Here is a 13,031-nt window from a genome sequence, read left to right as displayed (position 1 = left end):
GAAGCAGCATAAATGAATAGTCTAGGAAAGGTGACACTGACAATTAAGGAAATAAGGATAAATGAGTCGATCTGAGCCTGCAGGTGGTATGAACTGATTTCACTGGGAGTGCCCTGACTTGCATCATCTTAAAGATCTAGTCCTTATCTACGTGCCACATGAAACTTGGGTAATTTTGTTTGTCTATTTCACCAGAAAATATATTTTCAAGTGCGGTTTGGCAGTGACTTAAGCAGTGATAGCACATTTAGGTTGGTCTTTTTGTCTCTTGATTTTTTTTTATGTGGCCATTACTCATACAAATATTTGAAGTACTTGTTGAACAATACAAAATAATGGTATCCAACAACTGACAGGAGGGTTTCCCTGAAGTCCTTCAACTCCTGGCTTTGTCAGCTTCTGTTTTCAAGTTTGATGGCAGAGGGGCTTTATTTGCACAAATGGTTTGGATTGCAGTACGACGTCTTCAGAGACCATTTTTGTCATTTTTGCAGACTCTCCCAGTGTTCCACTGTGGCTGCTGAAGAGGCAGCAGGTCTATGTGCCAGCAGGATCACTGGGAATGGCAGAGCCAGGACCAGCAGCCCTGAATGAGCTGCTGGATGAGGTCTCAGTAGCACCAGCAGGGCAGGGCTGGTTCCAGTGCTGGAGGCTCACCCAGGCTGATGCTGCCCCACTCTGTACCTGCAGGGTGGCCCTGGGGAAGGCAGGCAGGAGAGCCCAAGCAGTGGCAGCTGCTGAGCATTTGCAGGCAGCAACTCCACTTTTCCTGTGCCCAGGGACACAGCTCTCTTTAGTGGATTCAAAAAGTGATGTCTCTAAGCTTTTCTTCCACAGATGCTGCTTCACATTTCACCTGCTTTTGTCTTCACACCAGGCTGCACTCTGTTAGGAGCCACTTTTGACTCACTCAGAGTTTTGGAAATTGTTAGTTCTGGAGCCAGTTTATCACCCTGAACAGGTGGAAGAGATCATCAACAATTTTTAATCAGCTTTGAAAGTGGGTGTAGTTGATCCAAGAACAAAAAAGCATTCACCAAGTACTAAATCCAATCAGCCGTGGGTGACTGATTGCTTTTAGCTTTCTTAATTGATTGACTGTGGCATTTCTGTGAAGGAGCTATTCTGAAACCCAAGGAAGTCCACACCAGTGTTTCAATTCTCGGAATAACTTGTAGGTGATATGTTAAACCTGTGTTTGTCTTCAACAGGACTGTGTGTTATAAGCCAAATATACAGATGGGTGTGCAAGAGCTCTGCTAGAATTATGGGTGGGTTTTTCCTCTTGCTTAGTAACAAATTAAGTAGTGGAAGGCATAGGTTTATGGATCCTTTGAAAAAGGTTTGAGGAGTTTTTCCCAGTTAAAAGCTCCTAGTAAATGCCTAGTAGCATCTAGCAATGGAGTTTTCAAAAAGAGGCTCCTTTCAACCCAACAAAACAGCACAAAATCTACCTGTGCATCTGTCCGTGTGTAAGTGAAATTGCCTTTTACCCACACATGTGCACGAGAAGAGCTTTGCTCTGGCTGGCTGTGGTGGTGCAGCTCTGAGCACAGTTGCTCAGCTCCCGTGTCCCTGTGGCAGAACAGCCCTGCTGAGGACACACTGGGCACTGCTGATGTTCCTCCCCTTATACAGCCCTTTGAATTATTAGGTTAGCTTAGAGATTTGAGGCTGTTGGGGGGAGGAATATCAGGAGATGGTAAAGATTTGTAAAAGAGGCTCTTACTCCGAGATATGTTGGTTCAGCTCTCTTTATTCTGTGATGTCTTAGGGGAGAGCGGGGCAAAAGACGACAAACAGGCAATGTCAGGGGTCTATATAGGTTTTGGACAGGGTGGGCTTCCCTGGCTCTTCACTAACCCCATTGGGGCAGGAAGGAGGGGTCCAGGGTTATCTTGATCAGAGTCACAGGGTCCCGGGGAAGGGGGCACAGAGTGCCCATGAGCTCACTGTAACACACTGCAGTGACACACAGAGTGGGCACCCTGCTCTGAGGGACTGAGCTCAGGGTGCATGGGCTTATCTGTCCCCGAGCTGCCCTTAGGACACAATTCAGGCAGGCTTTGTAACACCAATGTCAGATTTTTCCTGGTATTTTACCTTACTGACAGCTACTTTTCCTTGCACAACTGAAAAGGAACCTGTCAAGTCCTGAAGTATGACTTTCCCAGCAATGTGTTCTAGGGCAAGTCATTAATGTCATTATTCTTTTATTTTCAACACAGTAAGACAACTCCAGCTGGCAATGAATGTGCACAATACACAACGATGCCTTTGGTATGATACAGAGGAACCTGTCAGAAGGTGACTCAGATCCAAATAAAGGTACCAGCCCTCACTGAACAGGGCTCAGTCGTCACCCTCAGACCTGTGTGCTGATGGGTTGGGACCAAGCCTCTTGTGGGTTGATTGAGAACTTTTTCAAAAAATGTTTCTGAGCCTGGGAATTCTAGCCCAGAGTCTAACAGAGTCCCTGGAGCAATCACCTCCCCTATAAAGCATAGACTTATTCCTCGGTCAACCTCATTTTACTAATAACAGGAAGAAATTCCTCGGGAATATTTTAATAAAAAATAGTATCTTCTTGTCATAAAACAATCAAGTCACATCAATCTGTTTCTGAGCTTGGCTTGAGAGTTGAGGTGGGACTGTTGATGTATTAAAATGAAATAAATTCAGTTGGCAAAATTCTTTCTCTGGGGCCAATTTTTCAATTTTAACTTGTGAATAGGGGTAGTTTGGGTAAGGAAAAAGACAAATACGCTGCTGTCATTGCATCTTTTTGCTACCCTGACTTCCAGCTGCATTATTTTTGCTCCCATCTGTGGATAATACAACAGGTTTTCTTCAACATGCCCTTTTCAAGGTGTATAAAATCAGCAGTAGTCACTTTGTATCTAGCCTTTGCCAGCTGTGGAAATTATCCAAGGTGTATCACAGCTGCTGGCCATCTTTTAATTGCAAGCCACAATTACACTGCTCCCCTGCTCTTGATTCTCCAGCCAGCAGCTGCTTGGAAGGGCAGAAAGAACTCACAAGGAGCAGTTCCCTGAGGATAAAAGGTCATTTTTCCCTCTTTGGGCTGGGTAGCAGGTCTGGGAGTTGTTATGGTATCAGGACATGCAGATGGTGTTTCCATGTGAATTACCAGCTGAGCTGACTCAATCCCTGCTGGCCTCGCTGCTGCCAGGCTCAGCCAGGGATGCACCCGAGCCTGTGTGTGCTGGGACATCCCAAGGGACGATGTTCCTGGGCTCAGATGTTGGGGAGCAGCAGTTCTGGTGCTTTTGTGGCAGGTATGTTTTGTATCACAGCAAGCCTTTAGTCTGGCATTTGCTTGAGGAAAGCAGCAAGCAACAAACAAGTGTGGCTTAAATCAGAAACACCTGCGAAATTATGCAGGGCTTGTGCGTGTGTTTTAAATGAAAGTGGGGGCAAATTTTTTCTTGGCTTACAGTTTTGCAGTTTGTTGAAAAATTACATGGTCTCCATTCCCTCCTTGCAAAGTTAATTGTTGTCAAACCCTGAGCCAACTGAAATAAGCTTTTGTTTCTCACAGTGGAGGAAGAAAAGCTGAGCAGGATCTGTTTGTGTTCTGCAAGCACACACAGCCAGTTCTGGGCCTGAGCTCTGGTTTGTGTTGCCTTGAACAAAGACACCAGATAGAGCAACAGACAAAGCCAGGGCTGGGCAGGGCTGGCTGCACAGGCAGTAGATGCACTTGGCAGGTTTTACCTGACATTCTCCTCTCTCCAGAAACCTGCATTTCATTGCATTAACTGGTAATGACTCCCCACACTGTTACCAGCAGTGCCAATGCTGAGTTTCTTCACCAGTGCCTGGGTCTCCAATCCCTCCATGCAGACAACCTCAAGTCAAGCTTTGTCTAATGAAATCCTGGTTTATTTGTTTTCTGATTGCTTCCTTCCTTCCTTCATCCCAAATTAATCATGTTTCCTGTTCTTCAGCCCCCATTTATGTCTAGTTTTTTTTCTTTTCCATCATTAAACCTCCTTCATCCCTCACTCCTGAATTTCCACCGGTGAGGAGTTTCCCTTTTCCCAAAGCACTGTGAGTTCCTAGCTGCCCCCCCCACAGCAGTCTCAGGATTGGGGAGGTTTGTGCTTGTCACAATGACATGTGCAGAGGGCATCACTACAGCCCCTACTGCAGATACTGATACATTTCAGGGAAAAAAGGAAAGCAGCTCTCCTTAAATTACTGAGGAAATAAGGACAATGTGCTGCTGGGCACTGGAACACTTCCTCCCTTTGCTCTCTGACAGAGCATTTGTCAAACCCAGGCACGTTCTGCTGTGTGTGGTTCATGTCCTGAGAAGGAATATGCCCCCTGTGTGTGACTCAGGAGCATTATGTGGTATTGTCAACACACACAGGGCTGCACAGGCACTTCCAAGTGTTCACATAACCAAACAGCTCCCCAGCACAAGAAAAGCCAGCAGATGATTTTTGCTATTCTAACTCCTAATTCTCTTGCTGGAATAGAAATATTTTTGTTCATTCATCCCTTTCCTTATTGGGTCTAATTTTATTGATTGTTGAACAGATTTGTACTAATGCTAAGCCCTTTCTTCTTGTATTAAAAAAGGGATTTCCATGGACTTATAAGCTTGCCTCTTTGAATCAGAATGCCATGTTGGTTTATCTCATAATCTTTAATATCTCATTACCAGCAGGAACAGCATATGGAATCTTAAATTGAGCAACTGAAGGTCTTGGTTGTGAACAAATTGTGCTCATTGTAAAGTCTGAATCTGTGCAGAAAATTCCCCATGCCTCTCCCATAGGTAGCTGCATGAAGTGTCAATGACTTGCAGTGCAGTACTTACCAAGGGCAATATCAGACTGGTGGGATTGGGGCTGCCTTGCTCCATTTGTTTCATTTTGCAGCTTTTTCTCTCCTCTTTGGCATCAGTGTTGTGTCCTGGGGCTTTGGTTCAAGTGGAGCCCAGCTAAAGCAGCTGCCTTTCAGCTGTGTGCTCGTTTGTAGATATCTGATATCGATGGTGCTGCTCTGCTGTTTATGTATCATTTTGTGAACTAAATGGTATTGTTTTAATGGATTTGCTGAAGAGCACAGCCAAGCATTCAGCTCATGAACTGTCCTCTCTGATGCATTGCTATTTGAAATTCAGTGTGTGACTGATCAACTGGGTTGCATAGAATTTTTTTCTTTATGTTGCCTGAATCAATCAAAGTTTCTCAGTGAGAAACTGTAATTTAAAAGAAAAACACACAAAACTGAAAAAAAACTGTTTATATTCTAAGGCCTGGATTTTTAGGAGTGTGAAGCAGCATTAAAGAAGACTTAAGAAGTCAGCTGGAATTTTCCTGGCATGAAATAGCACAGAGTTAGTGCAGTTTGTCTTACAGCACTTTAGTTCAGTCTCAGCATTGTAAGCAGGTATAAATCTGAGCAGCCCTGATGAGTGAGGAAGCTGTCTCTGCTTCAGTCTGGTCTCCAGGCTGTGAAAAGTTGGTCTGAAATAAGGAGACAGCTGGGGCAGAGCTGCAGCCAGGCTGAGAAACAAAAGGGAGGCCAAGAAAGAGGAGGAGAAAAAAAGGCAGAGGAAAAACTTCTAACACAAAAACATGGGAAAAAAAGAGTTACAAACTTTTTCAAAGTGGAAATTTTGCTCATTTTTAGAGCTGTCACCATAAGAAATGGAGGCACAAATGAACAGTATTCGCTTTTCTCTGATGAATTAAAATCATATAACTATGTTTACTATGCGCCAAAAGAAAAGATAATCTACGAACATAAAGTTTGTTGTGTGTTAAGGAGTTCAGAATAAGACAATGGACCCAAGACATCTCTGGATGTGGCCTGAGGAATGAATGTTTGTAATGCATTGCATATGTCCCTCCATGCACATCTGATCTGGAGCTGGCAGTCTGTGCTGTTATTTCACTTGATTTGTATATTTTAAAAGCCCCAGCTCCTTCCTCACTGAAGATGAAGAGATTATCTTTTATATTTGTTTTAATTGGACACAAGTAAAGCAGATTCCTGACAATGAAAAAATCCAAACATTTTTCTTTCTGTTGCTTTTTAGAGAACAAATATTTTTAAGGGTTCAGAGGGCTCTGCAAGTCAAGTGTCAGAACTGGGAAAGGAGGAAAGGTAGGAGATAGAGAGGAAATTGTGATGAAAAAGAATGACACAGTCTGGCTGGGGAAAGCAATAATGGATATGGGTAGAATGAAAGGACTGAGCCCTTGGCTGGTGTTAATTGGTCAAACTCCTCTAAAGTTGGTAGAGGATTGATTCACAGCAGTTGTAATCCTCAAGTTAAATCCCAGCTCCACTGGGAGTTTTATCATTGTCTTCAAAAGAAGATAGATTGTAACCTGTGTGTTATTTTATCAGTTACCTAGTGAATCTCTGAACAGCACAAGAACTGGTCTCAGCCAGCTCTTCCCTGGGGGAGGAGTGGGGGTCAGACTGCTTTAGGAGCTAGAAATGTGGAACTAGCCCTCTGGAAAAATTGTCAAAAACCTTCCAAACAAGCTTTTGTCTCATCTTAGTAGTTGATGTTTTTTCACAGCTACCATTCAAAACTGCTGAACTGCAAAATTTTCAAATCCAAGCCAGGTGAAAACTTCAGCTCTTGGCTGGTTTCCTAGGACAAGTTTGGGTCTGTGTCCAACCTCCAGCAATGAATGCTGTGTTTTCACAGGGCCATGGCAGACAGCTGAGCTCCTGCTCACAGACACAGGAGCACATGCACAGATCCCATTTTCACTGCGTGGTGTGCATGGGAAGCAGTTGTTGATCCTGGCTTATCAGAGGGTAAATTCAAGGTATATGGATGCTACTGTGAAGTGTTAACCAGGCCAGGTAATGGGGGATGATGGGATTTAATGACAGGAATGACAAAAAGTACAGTCCTTGGCTGGATGAAATCTCTATCTGATGGAGTCAGTGTGGGATTGGCCTTTGGCTGTCCCTAAGCTCCATTGTTGAGATTTCAGAGGTACCACAGGCCACACAAACCCCAAGGGACAGAAAAACAGCGTAAAGCTCCTATTTTGCATATTTTGTGGGGGTTTTTCCCATGCCTTGTGACTATTGAACCATCAGAAAGCTGCTTTAAATTGCTATTCAGACTTGGTTTGGCAGTTTCAAGCTTAGCCTCCTAATTAACTGCATGGAGTTGCAACCTGTGTATACAGAATATTGACACATTCCTAATTCTCTTACTCATGTATGATGAATTTAAGATACTAAATTCAACTTCCCTTAGGATTATACTTGGCTCTGTTCCTCAGGCTCTGGCTGAAACAGTGCAAGGAACATCAAAATCCCACTGTCAACACCATACAGATCCACACAAAGCCAAGACAAACTCCCATCAGAGCCCAGCACACATCCGCACACGACTGCATGGGAAACAGGCACAGAAAAACAGTTTATACATGGCTCCAAGATGAGGATATTCCTGGACTTGCTTGCTCTGAGTCTTCTTCCTGAAAATTTGTTTCTTTTTCTGTTGTTGAAAAGAAATGACTGGGTAAAAAGCGGACTCCCCTTTGTCACAAAAATGCAGTTTCTTAAGGTGGCATTGACAAAATATCTACTGTTTGGGGATGTTCTGGTCAAAAGCAGAATTTAAATTAGAATATAAGTTTTTGGCAGGAATTCACTTGGTTTTTATGTGTTGAAAATTAGCCCGAATAGTAACTGCTATGCCAGAATAGTGGTGTTTTAAGGGCTTTCATAAGGCAAAAGATAAGAGATAGTTTTTGTGTCCTCTTGGTGTTTTCATTTTTTTTTTATTATTATTTTCTGGTGAATTTTCCCCTGAAATTGTTTCTCAGCTTTTACTCCATGCAGTTGTGGTCTTCTCAGCATTACCTTTAGTTTCTGTTTTATTTTCCCTTTGTTCCTGTACTGGCTTTGCAGCCAGATTTTCAATTCCTTTCTTGGTCAGATTGCTGCCGATCCCTGTAGTGTCTGAGAGCTGCAATATTTTATCCCATGATTGCTTTCTGTAATTGTGTACCAAATACAGGCTGCTGTTGTGTTTGATGGGAAGTGAACAGTGGTACACAGCCGTCATTACCTGAGTCACGGCAGACTTCCTGACATTGGCAGCATTCTTGCAGAAGTGCTGTTAGCACAGGGGAGGGTAAGGCTCCTGCCTCCAGCTGGAGCTTCCCAGCTCTAGACACCTTTGTGGGCAGGGGAAGAATAGGAGGAGTAGTGAGCTCAAGGAGAGCAGAATAAATAATTGTGGTGGGGAGAGCTAGGTTGAAATGGCCTGTATTCTCTGCCAAGCCTCATCCCTTCTCCTTAAAGCTCTTAGCTGTTTAGTCTGTTCTCAAACAAGCAATTGTGTTTTCTGTTTGAATGAGAAAATAAAAAATAATCAGAGAAATCAGAATTATATATTCAGACTCCAGTTTTTTTTTTTTTTTCCTTTGCATGCATGGTCACAGGAAGCCTAAGTTTGTGAATAGGTAGGCTGAGATCCCAAAGGTGTTTTACTTGCAAATTGTATCTAGGAATTTCATTTGGGAGTTATTAGTGAAGGGCACTTTGGGGGGTTTGCCTGCATACCAGAACTCTCCAGGCATCAGATTAACTTTGTATGAGGACAGAAGAGCTGAGGAGAGCAGGGGCCCTTGTGACACCCTGCCCTTCCTCTGTCTCTTGTGCTGTTCCACCAGCTGTCCCTGTGCTTGGGGCTGCCTAGAACCTGGTGGAGAAGCCATTGCTCAGGATAGTCTTGTAATTCAGATCAGCACTGTACCCCTGACGGTCAGCCTGGGCAGCTTGAGCCCAGCAAAACTTCAGAATGCAGATGTGGGCTGGAAGCCATTCACCATCCAATTGCCACAACTTGAACAAGGACCAGCAAAGAGCTGGAGTCAAGAACAGCCTGGCACACGGATCCTTCTCATGGCTCCTACTGAGCTGGCTCTTGAGAAATGGGCCACCAAACTCTGGGACACTGTTGCAGCTGTCAGTGCTGGTAAATAGCTGAAGCCCTTTAATTCTGCCCAGCTTAGGGGAGTTAAAAATTCCATCACATCACACCACAGCTTCCTCTTCGTGCTGCACAGGCACTCCATAAATCCACACAGCTCTTTCCCTCTTATCTGAATTGCAATGCAGTTATTAAACAAATTGTAAGTCTATTTCATATCCTTTTTACTACTTTGAAAACTGCACAATATAAGGCTTAATAAAAGCTGAATGCTCCAAAACTGCTCTTAGAACTGAAAATATGACTACATCAAAAGACTTTACAAGGGCAGGATTTTAATGGCTGAATAATATGCTGGAACAGAGCAGTAATTTCTTCTCGAATGCTGGGATGAATTATTTATGCTTTGACAATATTATGTGTCTCTAAAGCAGCTTTTAGTTATTCGCCTATTGGAGGACACAGCTGATCCTGCTGCCCACTCTTGTAATTACATTAACCTCTTGACACTACATGACAAGCTTTTCCTGTGAACTGCGATCAATAGCCCATAACTGCTACCTATTTAATAGGGCCATGGTTACACTTCAGTTCAGATATAATTAGCTCTTTTCCCCCTTCCTCTTTTAACAGAGTGTGGAAAAAGCCCATGTTGTTTAAATTAAAAAAAAAAAAATACACACAACAAAATAAAGACTGTTATGGAAAAGAATAAAAGCTTTCAAATCGCTGAATAGGCAAGTAATATGTTCCCTGAGTTTGGTTCAGAAATGTGCAGCCCTTCCATTAGTTCACATCTGCATTTAAAAGGAAGGGGAAGGCATAGCCCGGGAAGACTCTTAGAAATCACTTACAGAAGTGTTGGTACAGGTGGGCAAGGCTGTGAGAGGATACAGCTGAAGCACATACAGAAAATGAGATAAAGGAGCTTCGTGTCCTCTCTGTTTCACCCAGCTTTCACATCTCCTTGCATACCACTGGAGCTACCTTGTCTCAGGGAATATATTTAGATTCAGATAAACACTTAAACGGCTTGAAATAAAAGTGTTTGACTAATTGTGTTAACACCTTCAAACAAATAATGCTTTCTTGAAGCTAATCTTTTTGCTGTTATGGACAATTTGAACAGACTAATGGATACAATATAAAAGAGATTGATCTTCATCTTGATGTAATAGAAATTACCTGTCATGGGGCCTTTAAACCACCTTTTTATTCCTTGATCTGTAGGGAGGTGGCCATGCTCATGCCATTGGCCCAGACAACACTGCCCCAATTATAGTTTAAAAGTTTGTATTCTCTACTCCAAATAAATATTTACACTTTTGGGTGCTACTTTGCAAAATGGCCTACAGGAATTAAAGAGGTTTTGTGAGGTTTTTTGATTGTTTTTTTGATTGGTGGATTGAGTACTTTATGCTGCTGCTCATTTTAGCAGAACAGGACAGACATCTGTAATAAGGTTTTATAACTTTTAAAAAGTACTCAGTTTGCAAAGGTTATATTTTTTCAACCAGGATACAAAGGAATCAAGCTGATGAACTTCCCAGATCCTCCAAGGGACTTCCAACCAGGTTTGCACCAAGAGCAATTAATGCTATTGACACATGACAAGACAATATTGGTAGTGAAAGAACCTGGCTGGTGTTTCCCATCAGAAACATCTCTCTCTAGATCTGTGAGTTCTTTCCATTGGGTGCCTCTATGTTTTTTAGGAACCTCACTTGCATTTCAACCCTTTTGGAGTTAGATGCTTAAACTTATGTAACATCAGAGTCTTAGGACTAACTTGTCTTCTCTGAAATTACTGAAAAATATTTCTTTACTTGCTTGACTCCACTGGCAGGAAATGTTCTTTTGTGAGCCTACCTGTTGTGACAAGTTTTTTCAAAATGCAAAAATTACAGACTCTAACTTCAGCTTGTAAGCAGTTATTCTCTAACATTCAGCTTATAGGTAGTTATCCTCTAAAGAAAATACATTCACTTGTAGTAAAAATAATAGCTTTTGTTTCTTGTGTTTGTACACTTTACTGACTTAGGTGGGGCTTAGAGCATGGATGCTGCTGAGGCCCTGGGAGGCCTCCTGACCCTGACCATGCCTTGTCACTAAAACAAAACCTAAACTGCTCTGTGACATTGGTTCTCTGGAATAAGGGTGAGGTTTGATGATTAACAATATGTAGTTCCAGGAAGGCTTACCTTGCTTAGTAAATATTATATTTCCTATTTCATGACTATACCAAAGCCATGGTTTGCCCTGCCCTCAAAAGCTGAGAATAGAATAATAGATATGAAAGCAGATTTCTGCTATAAAAACTTCCTTATCAGTGTGTGCAGTTGCTATCTGGACATATTTTTTCAGCATAGACAGATTACCAAAATTGTTAATACTCATCTAAATTAGAGTAATAGCCCTGTTTGAGATGGTAACTAGATGCTCCTGGGAATAGCACTGGAGTCATCAACCATAAGGCAGAGATTCCAAAGAAACTCTGAAACACCTTCCCATTTCTCCCAAGAGACAAAAGACAAGAAAGAGAAGAGCTGAATAAGCAGTTAATAACATATAATGAGTTAGAAGTTTAAAGTTGATGATGATTCATAATTATTATAAGAAACCAGTCTGTCAATTCATGAATTCAAGACAAGCTTGTTTTCCTACTCGCTGCCTATTGCCACTCGCTGTAGCTGTGAGGTGTTGTACTGCCTTTCAACAGAACCTCCTTTTTGGAGACATTTTTTCTTTCCTTCAGCATGTCTGTCAAGTAAGCAAAGGGTTTGGCTAGGTTTTCTGTTCCTTCTCCTTAAATTAAAAAAAAAAAAGGATGCCAGTCAGAATTTCTAAGATATTTTTGGTAACAGAATTTCCCTCACACAGATTTCTTGATCTCAGTAGCTGACAAGGTGTGTTAAAGCAAGTTCTTATAAAACTGCTGTCCTAAGAAAAATGATAGATTATCTGCTTCTCTGCAGAAGGCAGACATCCTCTGTTCATGACTTGAGTGTGTCAGAGGTTCTCAAAGGTGAATCTCTTGTAGCTTTGACAATCTTGAGAACAGAGTGAAGGAGACAGAGGTAAAAGACCTGAGGGGAGGGCAGGGAAAGGAGAAGGAAGGCTGGTTCCCAGAGCAGGGCAGAAACAAACCTCAGCAGCTGAATGGATGGGTCTGTCTGTGACACTGACATCTGGGGATGCAGCAAATGAGAAAAGGGTCATTTAGCAGCTTACTAACTTCCACAATTAACAACCCCTCCACCCCAGATGGAAACAGTGATACTTTTCTTACTATTTTTATAGGTTATTTCTGATAAGATGTTAGAAGATCTCAGTCTTTCTTTGAGGCTCCCCTTGTGTTATTTAACATATCAGTTACAGTTTGTCTGCCAAAGAAACCCTCATCTATTTAGAAAAAAAAGGGAATGTTTTGTTATTCCCAGTTTACAAAGTAGGAATTGAGACTCACTGAGAGGTAGTTATTTTATTAAAGGTCACCCAGACAGTATGTGACAAAGTCAGGAACTGAAGTCAGATCTTCAGGACCACAAACCTGTTCTTTAATGTTGAGGATATCTTTCCTTCTGCATTTTTACTGTTTGGAATATGCTGAGAAGCTCTTCCTGACTGTAGATTTGTTTAATGGTATTACAAGATTAACACTAGTCATCTGGCTGGAATTTTCCCTAACAAGTCATATCACTGTGTGTTTATTTAATATAACCTTTCATTTTCCTGCCGGCAAATATTTCATTTCAGAGATACTAAGCTGACTGAAGTTACAACTTGCACGAGTGATATGGAATTTGAAGTTAAACAGCAGACTGTTTGTTATATTTATAACTGATAGCAAAAGGGATTTCAGTTCATAATTAAAAATAAAAAAATCAGGAGCTTGTCAGCATTAAAGTGAGGGAAGTCCGCACTGGGAAATGCACAGCATAGCTGAACTATTTATGCAGCTATTTATTTTCTTGCACACCCATGTGATTAATCTGTGTGCTATCAGCTGGTCTCCCAAACAATGATTTCCTCAGCTCTGTATTGCACAGAGCAAGGCACGGCGTGAAATGAGAGC

Source organism: Taeniopygia guttata, chromosome 9, assembly GCF_048771995.1.
Source record: "Taeniopygia guttata chromosome 9, bTaeGut7.mat, whole genome shotgun sequence".
In the NCBI taxonomy this organism is placed as follows: Eukaryota; Metazoa; Chordata; class Aves; order Passeriformes; family Estrildidae; genus Taeniopygia; species Taeniopygia guttata.
This window is presented reverse-complemented; position numbering follows the sequence as displayed.